The 17613-nt window shown below is 39.7% G+C and overlaps 1 protein-coding gene across 1 annotated transcript in view; it reads right to left on the reverse strand.

Annotated features, from left to right (window-relative positions):
• Positions 1 to 17613, reverse strand: part of LOC127526659 (uncharacterized) — an 85400-nt gene that overhangs the window by 15577 nt on the left and 52210 nt on the right. The window lies entirely within an intron of this gene.

Raw genomic sequence — 17613 nt, forward strand, 5'->3', positions numbered from 1 at the left:
TACATTTTATTGACCAGGACCCTAAAATGCTAGCACTTATTATAGGTGCTCTCAGAGTGCCATTCTAGTCAATACACATTTTATTAGCTCTCTGATCCTTACATGCTGTTATGCCAGGGTTAATGTTGTCTGAAGGTCAAGGAGAATGATGGGGAATAGCAGCTGCACCTCTGGAGACTAGAGGACATTGTCAAAGCCATGTCAAATGCCAGAACTGTCATCCTTCTGCTACATATATTGAAGGTTTCTTCCAGACAGGTAAGATGACAGTGAAGGCTTGAGAAAATGCATTAATAGGAAATTGTTTGGAATAAATTGCATGTCATGATTCAAATATCTTATATATTCCCAAATCACACAAAAGAAAACACTCAAACTGAAGTCAGAAAAACTTTATTTCATCATATAAGGGATTTTTCTTTCCTCTTGTTCTACCTTAAGGTGACTCGAAGAATTACACAAAAGATTTTTATCCTCCTAATGGCTAGACTAAATCAGTAAATAGACTTTGATTTTATCTTCTGTAGCTGTTCTAAAAGCTAATAAAAATCCAGCAAAAATTCCTGAATGGTGTAGTTGAGGACTGTTAACAAAAGCAAAAACTATACAGAAATTATCAAAAAAGCCAGACAACAGTGAATTTTATGTGATCATAACTAGTTGCTACATCAATCAACTTACACTTGCTTGTAAAATAATGTTCCATTCCTCAGTTCTCAGTGAGAAAAGATAGTTGAACTGACATAATTTCGATAATAGGAGGTGGTTTTAATTACTTACGAAGAAGGTAACACTGGTGTCTGACTTTCAAACTTGAATTCATATTGCATATGGAGATGTTTGAATCGATCCTAATGATCTTAAGCCTTATGTAAAGATGAGATAACTGACATCACCACTCTGTCCCATAGCTGATAACCGTAAACAGCCACTATCAATAGCAACAAATGAAAAATCAATGAGTGGAAAACATAGGAATGGACATTAAGAATAGAACTACAGTAGGTACCAGGTGGATCACAAGGTAGTTGTTAAGTTTGTTCAACTGGAAAGTTGGTGCCCACTGAGTGGCCCTCTTGCTGACTGAAGGTCATACAGTTTTTCGAAAAACAACTGAATTAGTCTGGGATGTGATTGCAGGAATGTTGAAGGGAACATCGTAAATAAATACTGAGCAGAGGCAGACACTTCCATTGTGATTAATTGCTTTGACAGACTGGTGTTGGGACACATTATTTAGAATATTCTAAATAGTTTAGGGGCGGCACGGTGGCGCAATGGGTAGCACTGCTGCCTCGCAGTTGGGAGACCTGGGGACCTGGGTTCGCTTCCCAGGTCCTCCCTGCGTGGAGTTTGCATGTTCTCCCCGTGTCTGCGTGGGTTTCCTCCGGGTGCTCCGGTTTCCTCCCACAGTCCAAAGACATGCTGGTTAGGTGGATTGGCGATTCTAAATTGGCCCTAGTGTGTGCTTGGTGTGTTTGTGTGTGTCCTGCGGTGGGTTGGCACCCTGCCCGGGATTGGTTCCTGCCTTGTGACCTGTGTTGGCTGGGATTGGCTCCAGCAGACCCCCGTGACCCAGTGTTTGGATTCAGCGGGTTGGAAAATGGATGGATGGATAAATAGTTTAGGCCACTTCCTGTTTGCTTATTGCCAAAGCCAGTCCATACTTATTCACTGCAGACTGCAGAGTTTTGATTAAAAAATGCAGCTAAACATTTATCTTGTTTGAACCACCAAAACTGATTACCAAGCACCTAGACTTGGGGCATAGAGTGACCCTCTACAAATAGAGTTTGAAGAGCACAACTAGCAGACCCCAGCATGTGCAGACTGGCAGCACAACTTCCTCCACACTAATACTCAGCACTGGGTGCACATTTGCTGATAACACACCTGCATCAGCTTGATCACCTTTAATGATAGATGGTGTGGCAAGCGGCTGGGGGCAGTACCCAGCCGGGACGCCTGGAAGCACCAGAAGAGGGACTACGCCTCCTCCGGACCACGAGAGGGCAGCCGCCCTGGTTGGTATGGGGACCACGGGAACAGAGTGTGGAAGCTCAACCCTATAGGGGCCAGTGGTCACCGCCAGGGGGAGCCCAGATGCCTGAAAAGCCCTGGATGTCAGCACTTCCACCACACCCGGAGGTGCTAGCAGAAAGATTACCAGGGACACCCGGAGTGCTTCTGGGTGCTCAGCCAGCACTTCCACCACACCAGGAAGTGCCGGCGGAAGTTCATCGGAAGGCACCTAGAGCAAGTCTGGGTAAACATAAAAGGGGCCACCTCCCTCCATTCATCAGCTGGAGTCGAGTGGAAGAGGACAGAGCTTGGAGGAGAGGAGTGGAGGTGGTCAGAGGCATTGGAGAAAGAGGCCTGGACTGAGTGTGATTGGTGCAGGGGCACTGGGTTGTGCGATATTTTAAATAGTTGGTGTTATGTACAATAAACGTGTGTCTGGTTTAAAACCATCGGTGTCTGCCTGTCTGTGTCTGGGCTGTTTCTCACAATGGTTTAAAGACAACAGTTTCCTCTGTGACAAAAGGTGCTATATCAACGCTCAACCGAACACAGACAGATGCAGGAGGCACACTGGTAAAACAAATAAATGTTTTTATTTTCTTTTTCTTCGCCTGTGGGCAACACCTTCCCCGTTCCCACAGGCACAACACAGTCCCAAATACACACACGCCCACACAATTCTTCTTCTCCTTTCTCTTTGTCTTTCTCTTTTCTCTGCCACTCATCTCCAGCAAGCTTCATCCATTACCACCCACTCTGGCTCCCGGAGTGCTGGCTGCTGGCTTCTTTTCTAGTCCACCCAGCAGTGCTCCAGGTGTTTGATGACCTATTTCTGGTTGCACTTCCAGGTGTGACGGAAGAGCTGCCCACATGGGCTCAGGTACCACTGCAGCGCCCTCTGGCGGCACCCCCCGGATCCCAACAGGGATGGAGAGAACTCCATCTACCATGGAGACCTGCGGGAATCTGAGGTACCACTGCCACCCAGGGGGGCTGCCATCTAGCATCCCGGGGGAGGTACTGTTCAGTCCCTGCTTGTTCCCCGAGACCATATAAAGAAGAGGTGTCCCAGCTGAACAAGGGCCCCAGCCATCCACCACACCTCTTCTCAAATACCAACATCAACAAGGCCAAATGTTAGGTTGTAGACTTCACAAAAAATGAAGCAGACCACACTCACATCTAAATAGGAGATGGTGCTGTTGACAGGGTCAGCAAAATGAAATAAGTTGGAATCTGCATTATTGATCACCTAATGTGGGCAGACCATACACTACAGTATATGGTCAGAAGTATGTGAACATCCCTCCAAATTATTTTATTCAGGTGTTTCAGTCACACCCATTGTTGAAAGGGGCATAAAGGCAAAAATGAGAATGGATCAAACTAAGGAGCTCAGTGACTTTAAATGTGGCAACTCTCATATGATGCCACATTGGCCATAAATTAGTAATCTGTAATCCTGTTTGGCTTGATCTGACCAAATCAACTGTAAGTGCCAATTATTGTGAAATGGAAGAGTTTAGGAGCAACAACAGCTCAGCAATGAAGTGGTAGACCATGCAAACTCACAGAGTGGGGCCCAATGAGTTCTAAAGCACACAGCATGTAAAAATCACATATCCTCTAATGCATCACTCACAACAGAGTTCCAAGATCAGTTCTAATGTATCAGTTTTGATAGAAATTTGTCATTTTTGAACCTCTGATAGAGGTCTATAAAGGGCTAGATACCTAGTAAAAGATCAGAAATTAAAAATAACATACTATATATAATCATTGACTTTAAAACATTGCAAAATAATACTCAACATGTTCATGTTTGGAATTCATTTTTTATTTTCTGAGAGTGGCAATTAGAGTGCTAGGACCACCAGTAAAAAATCAAATATCAAGAATATAAATCATATTCATAATCAACAACCTCAAAATGGCATAATATGACACTCCACATGCCTATATTACCAAACTTCAATTTTTTTATTTTTTGGGAAAAGCAGTAACATTGACTCCTTGTATCCTATTAGGGGGTGAACCCCTGGGGTCAGCTGATGTGGTATGTACAAATTCAAGTTCTTTTGATCATTTTTGCTAAACTCACCTATTAGTTTACTCTTTTATCATAAGGGTGTAATTCCCTACATAAAATATGGTCTATGAAAATGAGGGTTTTCCAGGTCTAGAGGGGATATAAAATAGAGGGAAACTCCAAAATGTTCAATGTCTTCCATAACTAGACATCAAGACGAGTTCAGTGATATATCATATTTTGAAGTTTTCTAATAGCAGTGAGTCAAAAATGTGCCAGACAGAAAAAAAACTGAACTGATTTCATAGTGTTCCCAAGTAATTCTTATGAACCATATAACAAGGATTAACAAGGTCCAAACACTACCTTCTAGCAGGCTTCCAGCTTCTCATAATTTCACCCTTTTTTTTTTATAGATTTTTTTGTAGTTCTTTGTCTCTAATTCTATGAATTGAGTAAGTATGCATTGTCGAAAAGATTAATATAAATCTGGACTGATGTACATACATTCTGTTTGCATGTGCCATAAAAAACCTCTATGATTCTCAAACTCGAGCTGTTTTCTAGAAACATCTACCCCCAACCTTACTTGAGCTTATTAGAAACACATGATGTTTTTCAAATGTTTTAATGTCATTTTCTTTAAAACCTCTGTAATTGTGTCATTTAATTATTTATCTCATGTTCTCATTTTTTCTCAAATCATTTTAATCAAATTTAGGATTGGGGTGATGGAGCACATCATGGAAGCATGTTATGCAGAGCAGGAAACAACCCCGCACAGGGTACCCAGTCTATCACATAGCCCACTCACACACACACAAAACACATTGAGGACAGTTAGGCTAACCTGCACACCTTTGGGGAAAACCCAAAGGAAATCCCATGCACCCCTCGTGAGAACATGGAAATTCAACATAGTCAGCGACTAAGCACAGGCATTAAACCTAGGATGCTGGATCTGTGAAGTGACAGTGTTACCCTCTGCACCACCTTTTTGTGTTATTTATACTTCATTTTGTTAAAAGCTACGTGCTCATTTTTATTTTATGTATAAAGAATCAAATATAAAAAGTATGCTTACAGATCAAAGTCATGAATAAACTATTAACTGTAACAAAGAGCAAACAAAAATCATATTAAAAGAAGAAATTTAGTTAAGCAGAGGGATTTATGTGGAAATACAGTATAACTCTCATTTTGATTGTAACATTGGTTGAAATAAAATACTGTTTCTATATTGTTGTTCTACCAGAAAGAACAAGACAAACAGAAAAACTGACATCCAGTGGTAAAATGTGAATGCACTGGAAGAGAGTCAGGAGTTTCAAAGAAGAAAGAGGTTAATGAAAGAGTAACAAGTTTCAGCCAAAAGGTCTACAAAAGTACTCTACCAAAATGAAAGAGTGTCTTTGTTTTTATATGCTATTCTATAGAAACACACATATGCATTTTGAAAGAAAATGAACAATTTGTGACTTGCTATATGTATCCTTTAACTTTCAAGTGGTGGCCCACACTATAGTTAATGCTATTCATAAAGAAGATACTGCTCCTTGAGATTGAAGATAGAATAAAGTAGAAATGGAACAACAGAAGGAAAAGTTTTAAAATTTGGCTTGTATTTTGTTTTATATGTTCTCTTGATGTTAAAGCCGAAGGTGATTAAATGAACTCAAGGGCATTGGTGAGCTAGCAACAAGGAAGCCCATTTTCAGTACCAAGGACAGCTCATAAATCTATACAAGAATCTTAGTGTTTTTTAGCTTTATTATATGTTTTTCCTTAAAAATGGTCAAATTTTACAAATCTTTTATATCTTCTTTTTAAATATTTACTGCTAATTTATATGGAAAAAGCACTCCTGTTCTCGGTTTAATATTAAAGGTGACTGACCAAATAAAGAATCACCTGTGTAAATTATATAAATGCTCTACTAGATTGCCATATGCCACCAGAAGAGCTTCACTGCACTTGGGCATAGATCGCCAAGTGTGCTATTGTGACTGAAATGGCTGTTATACTTGGTTTAAAAGACTTTCAGGTTCTCTAAACTGCCCATTGAATGCTGATGCCCTGTGGAAAGGGGCATTGTTACTGATTTCAGAACCTTCAGGAAAGAAAAATGCTTCACAACGGGATGAATGAGATCACTCAGAATTGTTTTGTGTTTATTGGTATTTCTCTTGCTATTTATAGGAATCAGTGAACCCTTCACTGAGGGAACTAAGGATTCAGGTCTGTAGACTTATTTCAGTATAGAAAATAATCACACAAAGAGCCTCAAAGCAAAGAGAATAAATGCAGGAAATATGAGCTAGAGTAAAGCAACAATAAAACACAGTGGTAGTATGCTGAATGATATAAGGAGACTGTTTGAATACTAATGGCAACAGCCTTATAATTGTAGTTGCCTAACAATGACAAGTGAGAGAGTCACAGAGATAATAACAACAACAATCATTTATTTCTTGTATAGCCCAAAATCACACTAGTAATGCCTTCAATGGGGTTTACCACGCCCTGCTTTTTGACAGCACTTCCAGCCTTGACTCCCCAAAAACAACCTTACAGGGAAAAAATGGAAGAAATCCTGAATAGAGAAATTCAGAGAAAGACCCCCATCCAGGCAGGTTGGATGTGCAGTGGGTGTCAGAAAAGGGAGTAAATACAACATGAACATGAACACAAGTAATCCTCTTCACAGAGTTGGGTGGCCAATCTATCTTTGCCACCACATAAACACAATACAATAGTAGAAACTACTTTGTTTACTACATGTCATTCAAGGAGTGTGAACTACAGTATCAGTAAGAGAGAAACGCTGTGGCTTTGTATGCTATGAAGCAAAAATTCAACAATTTTTCAAGGAGTTCTCCTTTTCTTCCTGATGTTTGAAATGGGGTGTGTGCAACCACTGTCTGTCAAAACGTAAACTGACAAATCATGAACACCACTCCATATTGTAATTATCATTTTAATTGCTGTTTATCATTAGTGCTTTTCCAAGGTAGTGATGTAACTAATATGACATTGTAATAATGTTTGGAAATGTTCTCTCACACATTCCCTGTAAATGTTGTTGGTGGTGACCAAGAGATCTTAACAATTCTGGAACAAAGAGAGCTGCATGTTAGTGCATTTGCTGGTTAGTAGTGACAAACAGAAAATGCAAGTTTTGAATTCACAATTTTGCAAAACTGACACTAATATTAATTTTCCCAATTTCCAAAATCAAAACTCAGTGAAGAGTTTTTTAGGGGTTTTTAAAGTTTTTTGAGGTGGAAAGCAAAGAAAAATTTTGCTCCCTAATTCCTCTTTCACACTTCTGTGTTAACTTTCATTCTTTTCTGCAGCTGTGTATAGAATGTAATCCTTACCACAATAGTAAAATTAATTATTTTTTTACTTGACATCATTATGGAGAAGTACAGCATGTTTTTATAAAAATAACATTTTGAATATTCTCCACATAAAGACACACTGAAATGTACCATCACACATATTACTGTGTTTCCTCCACAAGAAATATCAGTACACAGAACATCGCCGCTGCCACATGTCAATACCTAACAACTGCCTTATCCTAGCTGAAAACATGCACAGTACAGATCTTTATTTAAATTTGAACATTAGAACAATCTAGATGAGAACATGCCATTCAGCCCAACAAAGTTCACTAGTCCTATCCACTTATTTCTTCCAAAAAAACGTCAAGTCGAGTTTTGAAAGTCTCTAAAGTCTTACTGTCTGCCACACTACTTGGTAGTTTATTCCAAGTGTCTATCATTCTTTGTGTAAAGAAAAGCTTCCTAATGTTTCTGGGAAATTTACTCTTAACAAGTTTCCAACTGTGTCCCCGTGTTCTTGATGAACTCATTTTAAAATAACTGTCTCGATCCACTGTACTAATTCCCTTCATAATTTTAAACACTTCAATCATGTCACCTCTTAATCTTCTTTTGGTAAAAATGTATAGGCTCAGCTCTTTTAATCTTTCCTCATAATTCAACCCCTGTAGCCCTGGAATCAGCCTAGTCGCTCTTCTTTTGCCTTTTCTAGCGCTGCTATGTGCCTTTTTGTAGCCTGCAGACCACAACTGCACACACACTACTCAAGATGAGGCCTCACCAGTGCATTGTAAAGGTTGAGCATAACCTCCTCAGGCTTGTACTCCACACACCGTGCTATATAACCTGACATTCTGTTAGCCTTCTTAATGGTTTCTGGCAGCTGATGGTGTTGAGTTCACTATGACTCCTAAATTCTTCCCATAAGGTGTATTCTCGATTTTCCGACCGCCCATTGTGTATTCAGACCTAACATTTTTACTTCCTATGTGTAATACTTTACATTTACTGACATTAAATTTCATCTGCCACAAATCTGCTCAAGCCTGTATGCTATCCAAGTCAGAAAGATGCATAAAGAATTAATGCATGAAAATACTGAATGAACCAAGCGCCTTTCTTCTTGTGTAAATGACAAGTAGTTTGTGGGCAGCAAAACACGATTAATTTTGCAAATGTTTTTGCAGTTCAGTTTCATGCAAATTATTTTGTCTCACTACTAAGGGTGAGTGTTACACGTGCCTTGTCATGTTCCTTATTTGTTAAGAATGCCTCTACTATTAACTTTTACAGTGATGACTTATTAACACTCATTTATCATTTGCAGACCACATGTCTTAGAAATAATTTATTCCCAGACACTAATTAAGCGGATTTAATTGTGGTATGGTACTTGTGGTTATGTACCCACGCAGGAGGCAGACCTTGTTGAGGTACGTGAAATCCGACTCAGTAACAGATTGACTAAAGTAAAATTTAAAATGTATGCATCTGTGTGAAAATACTAGCTGAGTTCTCTGACAAAGATGCACATCGCAATGTAGGGCCAGGAAAAACAGCTGCACAGTTAAAAGTGACTCCAGTGGAGTTGAAATCAAACCAAAGACATATTGGTAATCAAAAATTATTAGAATGCAAGTGACTGAAGTGTATGAGTCATCATTTTAAGCAAGGGCTCCAGGGAGGGCAGCAGATGAAGCTCAGAATTGCTCGAGAAGACAGTAAAAATGAAAGCTGTCTCACTGCTTGGGTCACACGCCTTTTCTCGGTGTGTCTAGGCATCATTGTCCTGTATATTTTCCACCCCAATTGTTCAGGACTGTTATCAGGGTGGGTGACATGAGTGAATGAATGGGTGATAAGAGTCTGGGGGAGTCCTGTTCTTATCTTCATTGTTTCTTTCTATCTTTCACTTGTTAACAAAATCTGCTTTATTTTTGAATATTCATTTTTATAAACCCTGCATCTTTTCTTGCTAAACATAAATAATTATTTGGTCACTAGAAATAATAATATGTAAGGTAAGGATGGGATTTTTCTAAAGGTCCAGGTAATAAAAGCCAGACATAATGGAAGGCACAAAGTAACCTAACAGCTTTGACATCTTTCCCATCACCCAACGTGGCATAGCTATTCTGGGCTGGCCCTGCAGAAGGCACACATTCTTAAGGACGGCAGGAACATGCAGAGCATGGAGAACACCATCAAATTCAAAGTGAAATTGCCCTGCTAATCCCTATGTCAGATAATAGGTTGACTCTCACTGATCTGTAGTGTGGAAGAAACCCCCAAGGAAGACAGGAATAGTTCAATCAATTAGATTTTTATTCAGTCACAGATGAGTACATGGATTCTACATTGCAAGGCAGAAGAGCGAAGTTCCATCTTTTGATTGGTTTTTTATAATTTCTTCTTCCTCCCCCTTCCTCTTACTTAATCAAAAAGCATTATATCGTTTACTTAAGCATTTTATTTTATTGCACTAATGGGCCATCTGTTCTTATTTTTTTTTACTTGTCAGATAGACCCTAAAGAAGGATGGGTCATCTTTCCTGTGTCAAATAGACGCATTCCTAAAGAAACTGGAAATTGTCCTAGGACAGCTTACTGCACCCTGTCTTATGACATGATAACCTGCCGTTATAGCAAAATGGCTTTGTCAGCTATTAACCCTAAGTAGCTTGCAAGCATTTAATTTTTCTTTCACGGTAGTTATATCCAGATTATACTATATTGGAACAGGGAAATCTCGGCTAACCTGTTTGGCCTGCTGCTGCAGTGACCCTAACTGACTAATGTTGCTGAGAAGATGACATCACATGAATGAGTGCAGATAATATAAAAAAAAAATGTGCTCACACTATCAGATTTTAACATTCTAAGGGGATAGCAAGAAATTATTACCACACAATATGGATGTTTCACAGTTTGGGCTACCAGGTAATAACATCCATCATCCAACCCACTATATCCTAACTACAGGGTCACAGGGGTCTGCTGGAGCCAATCCCAGCCAACACATGGCGCAAGGCAGGAAACAAACCCCGGGCAGGGTGCCAGCCCACCGCAGGGCACGCACACACACACACCCACACACCAAGCACACACTAGGGACAATTTAGAATCACCAATGCACCTAACCTGAATGTCTTTGGACTGTGGGAAGAAACCGGAGTACCCAGAGGAAACCCACGCAGACACAGGGAGAACATGCAAACTCCATGCAGGAAGGCAAACCCGGGTCTCCTAACTACGAGGCAGCAGCGCTACCCACAACGCCACCGTGATCAAGTAATAACAGTTAACAGATAAAATAAAATTAGACCAACAAAGATGAAACAAATCATATGTTCTTTCATAAACAGCACCCTTAGTGAACACTGAGTATAACTTTACCATTTTTGGACTGCTGGTGCAGTAGCTAATGATCATGACTCCCAGCTTCTGTAACCCTGCATCCATTCCCATAAATCAAAGTCAAAGTCTCATGTGTGCTGTTTTTGTACAATTGGCCATGAACAATAGGGGGCACAACTGCCATTTCTTTTTAGATTGCATGTTTTCTTTGTGCCTGTGTCATTATTCTGGGTAATCTGGCTTTCTCTCACATCCCAAGCAAATGGAGGTAATGCTAATTGTCCAGTTTAAACTGGTCCTGCATTATGTACTTGTGCTAGTGTACCCTGCAGTTGACTGGCATCTTAATGTTGGCTCCTGATGCTGTCAGACAGCTCGCTGCAACTCTGGAAGGGGAAAAAGGTTCAGGAAATGGAGGGTGAGTTAAAAGATTCTGGAAGTCATAAAGGTAATTTACTATTGAACAAATATAAAGAAAAACATTCTTCTATCAGTCCATGTATATGCCAGAAGTATGCTTTCAGAAATCAGAGAAACTTGAATAAATAATCTCTATGAATTAAAATATTTTCTGCAGGATAACATTTATGTTGGCATTTTACTCAAAGCTAATTTCTGCCTTGTGCCTGGTGCTCCATTTCACCAAGACCCTGTAATGGAATAAACAGATCCACAAGATGGCTGAATGTATAAACAATGTGTTACAGACTGAGTGGTTTATTTCACCATCCTGAAGGATCAGTCTTTCCACTGAGGTCAGGTTATAATATCTTATTAACACTTTGTTAATAATTTATTGGATTCCAGGTATTAATAGCTTATAAATATTATAACAGTGGCCCTTAATGTGCTATTCAGAACCAAGAATAAAAAATGTCAGGCCATTAAAATTTAATAGTAAAGGGCTTTTATTAACACTGGGACTCTCACTAAAGAGGGGCTAGAATGGACATTGCCCCCCAGATTTGTATTCTGACCCTCCAAGTTCAAGGCAAGCTATTCATATGAATGAATTAAAGCAGATGTCCCAAGCCTCCTGCCAGTCAGCAGTTCATCTTTGATCCCTGGAAGTAATAAGTGAAGCTGTGAACAGGAGGACAAACCCTCTGAAATCAGTTTTCATAGCTGTGATGTCTTTTTAGAGTGATTCCTTGGTTTTTGTGGGTTCTTAGTTCCAAGATTTGTGCACTTGCTGGTTAACCTAAAAATGATCAAACTAAAGCAATTAGCAAGTTAGTTGCAAACCTGCATGAGTTGCTTTTTTCACTGCTCTAGAACTGGGCCTGATTAATACTGTCCTGGATTTAATTTTAAATAGAGAGGGAAACATTTAACATCTTGCAAACGTCCATTAGTGCAACCAGTCGCTATGAATTCATGAAGTTTTAAATGCTCTGATTATTATTATTATGTCGCTAATTTAATTATTTAATACCAGTAACGGTGCACTGCACGATAACATGTAGGGAATACACTTGACTTGAGCATTCCTAGTTTTCATCCTCTTTCTCTGTATGTTTAGCATTCATTTGCTCAGAGGTTGATGTGCTTGCTGCTTACTGAGCAGCTGTTCTGTTCTCCGCCCTAGTGGCCCGCATCTTCTCTTCTTTCATAGGCATCTTTTTTATGTTTTCCTTAATTTTTCACTTAAGCTGGCACTTAAGTCTTCAATCTGCCTCAAGAATGATTTAAGATATGAAGAGGTAGGGGAAGTGACGGTGAAGGTAGTAGGAATGTGAATGGCGCCCATACACATGTGCTGCACGGCTGCCCTGCTGGCCGCTGCCGAGACTTGATTCTATAATAAAATAAAAATAAAAAGAGGAATAACCTTGGAGGTCAATCATCACCCCAAAAATGGATAGAAGATGTCACGTAGTATATGTGTACGAAATTTCAGGTCAATAGGTCAAACAGTTTGCGAGCTACCGGTGATTTAAAATCCTGGACAGACGAACAGCCACGGTAGCGTATTACATATAAAGATGGCTTCATTTTTACATTTTGCAGTGGTTGTGGCTATACTATTTATGATAATACCTGATTAGCACTGAGTTGCACATGACTCCTTTGTGGCGAGAATATTGAAGGTATGTATGTAATAAAAATCCAGGTTTTTGGACAAAAGTTTTAATTTTGCTGAAGAACATCATAATAGTTTAGATAGGGAAAAGAATCTTAGTTATGGTTAAGGTGACAAGGTGAGTCACAAGGTAATTTTTAGTGTGTGAATTAATTAATTGATTTTAGTTTTAGCACTTACCACGTGGCAGTTTTTAGTAGATTGAACACGTGGGCATGCAGTCACAAAACCTAACTGCCAATAGTGAGGCAATTAGGAAAAAGCGGGGAGTGACCAGTTTAAATAGAATGGGGTGAGTGCAATAGGGGGTGGAGAAGCACACTGGAGGTGAAACTCGTTCCTATTTGGAGAGAAAAACCTGTTAGAGAGACACAGCGATGGGCATTGCTAAGCTGTGAATTAGTTGAGATGGTTGGAAGGAGGTTCAGATGCTGCAGCATAGTCAGTTCTGTTACCTAAAACAAACGAGCATTGGAGACAGCAAACTGCTGTCGAAAAGTGGGAATCCAATTGGCACGCTGCAGGTACTGGTGGAGGTGGCAGAGTGAAAGGGGGGAACCTGTAGTGTAACAGCAATGAGATAAGCTGTGCTGAGTGCAAGATTGAGACACAGAGTTGAGTCAGGGAAAGATTGTCAGGGTTTTTGGCATTGCTTATACGCCAACTGCAGTGTGGATGTTGCTGGGAGGTTGCATGTAGGATTTTCCTCAGAAAATCTGAGTGACAGGTGTCAGGATTTGATCTTGTATTGGACTTTTACTATTTATTAATCACCTTTACACATTAGATTTATGAAGATTTTTTATTTTAAGCAGTGTTTTGTACATTTCTGGATTTGCACTTTAATCCTGGGTATTTGACAATAAATATTCCACAGCTTTATTTATCAATGATTTACCTGATGATGCTGATGCTCTTGGCTCTCTGATCCAGTGTCTTAGCAATATTTTTGAATGGATGAATATTAACTTTCTAAAATTAAATAAGGAAAAAACATACACCTTTGTAACTGGCAAATATGGAAATAGCAAGGGTGTTAAATATAAACTTGATCCCTTAGGTTTAAGTGTCAAGGCAGAGGTAAATAATTTAGGCGAAATCATTGACTCTGACCTAAACTTTAAATCACAAATGAATTACTTGGACTCCATTTATTTTTACTTAAATAATGTAGCAAAAGTTGGACTTCTTCTAACATTGCAAGATGCTGAAAAATTAGTTCCTGCTTTTGTTTTGTTTGCAGTTAACTAGATTACAGTAATGCACTCCTAACAGGACTATCCAAGAAAGACAACAATTGACTGCAGTTAGAATCTTAACAAGAAAATGAAAATCTGAGCACATCTCACCAGTGTTAGAGTTGTTATTTTGGTTACCTATGTCATTTAGAATTGACTTTAAAAATACTTCTAATGGTTTAGCCTTAAATAATCTTGCCCTTTCCTATATTTTAGAATACCTGAAGATCTTCTAATGGTGGTCTGCTTATAATTCCAAGACCCAAGCTTAAAGGAAGCAGTGAGGTGGCCTTTTGCTGTTATACACCTAAAACCTGGAATACTTTACTAATAGAAATGTGCTAGGCTAATACCATGGAACATTTAAAAAAAACAGGTAAAAACCCATTATTTTAATTTGGCTTTTTCATAGCAATACTTCTACCAGACTATATAGGCTCAGTGTTTATCAATTTCTTCATGGATTTGCAATCTTTACTAATCTCTAATTTTCTCTGCTGTCTCCTATTTCTTTTGTGGTGGCTTTTCTGCCACCACCTCCTGATCAGAACACCATGCTGCTACCTGTGAGGTTGGAATGAAGGTAGGTGTCTCATCTGTCCACCAGACCAACTTCATCGAATATTCTCTTCTGAAGCATGGAAACACAGAGAAATCAATTAAGAACATTTATGTTGGGTAGAATGGCCAAGGGGTGCAGCTGGTCTTTTGGCCTTGGAACCCCTGCAGATTTTGTTTTGTTTTCCCTCAAGATTATGTGGAGTTTTTTTTTCTGTCCTCCCAGCCATCTGATCTTATCACCAGACACACCTTCAGAGAGTTGCATTATGATATTGTATATAAGGATGCTACTCTCCTACTAGTTATTTTTTTCTTTTTTACTTATTCATTAATATTCTCACCTAATCTTATTTGTTTTTCTTTTCTTGTAACTTTCTCTTTGACATCTTGTAAAGTGCTTTAAACTGCATTGTTTGTATGAAAGCATGGTATACTGTATAAATAAAGGTTGTTGTTAAGCACTTAAAATAGTTGTTTGCCTCCTCAGCCTACCCTGGTCTATCTTGGTCATGACTGTCAGTTACCTGGTAAAATGGAAGATATCTGGGTCTGGGGCATCACATTTAAGAAATTTTGTTCTCATTTTTGATCATAACTTCCATTTCATTATTTTTGTTCACTGGCCTTTTTGACCTTTGTGGATGACCATCACCTGAATTTTTGCCTAGTCTTTGATTTGCGCCCCCATTTGTACCAAGTTCTGGTTCTTTGTAGGACTAACCAGATGTCACCTTGGTTGCAATACAAGTCCTGGTGGCTGGTCCCGTCCCTAGTTGTAGGTTGCATGAGGAATGTCAGCTAGGGAGGAGACACCAATTAGTTACACAATTTATCTTTTTTTTTAGATATTACAGAGCTTCAGTAGCTAGCAGTCAGCAACTCTTGCATATGACCACCTGTCTCTGGCTAGATATACACCATCATGGAGTACATACCCTCTGCAGAGGCTTCCACTCCTCAGACCAGTCACTGAGTATGATTGCGGTTGATTACCGTAGGGGTTCTACTCATCTTTCCAAATGGAAGGCTATATTGAGAATTCCAGCCACAGATTACAGTTGTACAATATACCCTAAATCAAGTGTAAATACTGGAAAAAGATTTCAGATATTATAATGAAATAAGAAATACTGTTTGCCTTATAAAGGAAGACATACCCATATATGATGCCTTTAAAAAGTATTCACCCCATTGGTGTACTTGTGCTATCAATTATTATGCATCTTCTATTTGTAATTAGTTCAGAAAAAAATATCAGACATATGTTTTCACTTTGACATAAACAGTCCTTTACTGTTGAGCCAATGTCAAAGAATCCAAATTAAACTCACTATGATTCAGCGATGCATAGCAATAAAATGTGGGAGGTGAATACTTGTTATGGACACTGCACGACATAGTGTTTGGACACTCAAGAAACTTAAAAATACATTATTTTTTTATTTGTTAATCTGATATTTGTTCCTGTTGAAAAATAAATAAAACTCAAAATATGCCCTGGCCCCTCTAACTTATCAACCTCAGTACTTTTAGTTTTGCAGAAGAATACAATACAATACAATACAATACAATACAATACAGTTTATTTTTGTATAGCCCAAAATCACACAAGAAGTGCCACAACGGGCTTTAGCAGGCCCCGCCTCTTGACAGCCCCCCCCAGCCTTGACTCTCTAAGAAGACAAGGAAAAACTCTCAAAAAAAACCCTTGTAGGGAAAAAATGGAAGAAACCTTAGGAAGGCCAGTTCAAAGAGAGACCCCTTTCCAGGTAGGATGGGTGTGCAGTGGGTGTCAAAGAGAAGGGGGTCAATATAATACAATACACAGAACAGAACACAAGTAATCCTCAATACAATATGATAGTAAAATAAAAATATTACAAGTACAGAGCAGAATTTAACATTAGATAATATCACATTGTGGCAGACAGCTGGGGCCCATGCCCGGCCAGGACACCCTTGCAGCATATGTTCCAGGGGAGCAAGCATGGGAGACCCAATACCCAAGAGACGCTAGTTGGCAGCCTCCCTGGGTTGCAGCAGTGTCTTGGACTCCCGCAGGGCTTCATGGGAGTTGGAGTTTGGTGCAGCCCTGTTGGGTTCTGCAAGCGCCGCCAGGGGGTGCCGCCCAGCTGCTGGGCACTTCTGAGCAGTAGTTTCACCACATCCGGAATTGCAGCCGGGTTTTGGCAATCAAGCACCTGGAGCACTTCCGGGTGCCTAATAAAAGGAGCCAGCAACCACCACTCAGGAGCCAGAGACAGGAGGAGGAGGATGAAGCTGCCTTGGAGGAGTGGAGGATATTTTGTATCTTTATTGGTGTTTTGGTGTGTGCTGTGCTTGGGACTGTACTGCCTGTCGGACACAGGGAAGACGTGCGCCCACAGGTGAAGAAAAACAAATTTGTGTTTAATTTTATGTGTCCCTCTGTGTCCAGACTGTGTCGAGTCGGGTGCCTATATAGCGCCTTTCACACACATAATATGATTTGGATTTGTTTAGAGACCTGCAGACCTCGACCGTCAAGCTGCCTTCCCCCTATTGGCCATTCCACAGCTGAGATAGCGCTGGGCCAGCCAATCCAATAAAAGGACCTCTCTACCCAACGATTCCTGTGATCCTCCATCAGGGATGACTTTACCTTAGACAGGCAAAACAACTTGGCAGGTGGGCCATGGCACCAAGTGCCACATTTGAGTACCAAGAAAAGAAACAGAATAGGTAAGGCTTAGTAACAAATTATAACTATCTTATTACTTATGTTTTAATGCTAATGACCAACATTAGAGATGCAGTCTGTACAGTTAATCAGCAGCTCTAGTCAGGATATACTAAACTGAAGTAGTGAGTCTTCAGCTGGGAATTAGACAGTTTAGGGGCCCTGTAGCTAAAAGCTTGACCTCCCACTGTTATTTTATTAATCCTTGGAATCATAAGCAACCCGGCATCTTGAGATAACCTCCTACTCCATTA

The sequence above is a fragment of the Erpetoichthys calabaricus genome, chromosome 2 (genome assembly GCF_900747795.2).
Source record: "Erpetoichthys calabaricus chromosome 2, fErpCal1.3, whole genome shotgun sequence".
NCBI lineage: Eukaryota > Metazoa > Chordata > Cladistia > Polypteriformes > Polypteridae > Erpetoichthys > Erpetoichthys calabaricus.